The sequence below is a fragment of the Pteropus vampyrus genome, unplaced genomic scaffold (assembly GCF_000151845.1).
Source record: "Pteropus vampyrus isolate Shadow unplaced genomic scaffold, Pvam_2.0 Scaffold111, whole genome shotgun sequence".
In the NCBI taxonomy this organism is placed as follows: domain Eukaryota; kingdom Metazoa; phylum Chordata; class Mammalia; order Chiroptera; family Pteropodidae; genus Pteropus; species Pteropus vampyrus.
The window spans coordinates 998,811-1,000,098 of record NW_011888892.1 but is presented as its reverse complement, the minus strand read 5'-3'; positions in this window follow the sequence as shown (position 1 = coordinate 1,000,098).

Sequence of the window (1,288 nt, the reverse complement as noted above, 5' to 3'; positions counted from 1 at the left end):
TGAGAATCCGAAGACACATCCTATTACCTGCTGCCTTCTGGAAAACCACGCCAGCCTCCATAGGACCGTAGGAGGTGAATAAGCATGTGCGTGAGACACACGTACAGGGCTAGGTTCTGTCGCTTTGTATTTGTGTGACCTTTAACGAAGTTATAAGACCTCCCCGAGTTCCAGTCCCCAAGCAGCCCTCATAGAGCAGAGAGAGAAGCCACAGAGTGACCAAACTGCCTAGTCAGTCCACCCAGAGAGGCGACGTGAGGACTAAGGGAGAGAGCCTTGGGAAGGAACGCGGAGCTGGAACACAGCAGGTGTTCAGTACAAACTAGACTCTGTAGCTCTTGGGATTCACAATGTCATCTCCTTCATCCCAGCCGCTGTTGTCACGAAGTCCTGACAGCGCCATCCTGAGGACTATTGGGAGGAGCTTTGCAGGACGTCCGGCCTGGAATATGGTGCCTCCGCCCCCCTCCCCAGACGTCTCTGCTCTCCCGCTTATGCCGAGGGTCTGCCTTGCGAGGCTGTGTACTTCTTGCGTAGGAAACGATGATTTAATTCTTGCCTGGGATATCATTTAGCCCGAGTTGTGCTGAAGCGAAACATATTTCAGCACCCACCAATTTCCATAGAGATCTAAAACGGGGGGAAAAAAGAAAGAAAACCACCTCTCCCAGCATCTTCACCAGCGATGCATCTGAAACCTGTTTCTTAAAGATGGATGGCTCCGTTAGGATGCTAAGAGGTTTTTCTTGACTTGTCAACAGTTTTATCCGTCCCACAAACATTCCTGGCTATAAATTATTCATTGCCCAGTTAGTGGTTAAAAAAAAATAAAGATGCCTGAGGCTGAGACACTTTCGATTCTCCCTCTGCTTTTCACCTCCAAGTTGTTTTTTCTTCCCCGCTCCTGGAAAAGTAGAAATAGCTGCAGGTCGCCTGACTCAGAGCTTCATGGCTGGAGCCTAATGGGAAAGTCCTGTTGAGCCCCGGTGGGAGCTTGGCTGGCGTGGGGCGAGGGGTCCTGCTGGAGTGCCATTTCCAGTTTCGGGTACGGCAGGGCACCGAGGTTATCAAATATACGTTGAGGTAGGAAATAGATGTGTTTAAGGCTTTCTGCTCCTTTTTTTTTTTTTTTTTCTCTGTTGGCAGGAACTCCCAGGCTTTCATAAAAGCAGAGAGGAGACTTGATTCTATTCTGGTCTCAGCTATTTCGGAGTCCACAGTGGGACAGGATCTGTGACTTTCTCTGCTCGCCTGGTCCCACTCTCCCTGGGCCCCTCCCCTGTGGGGC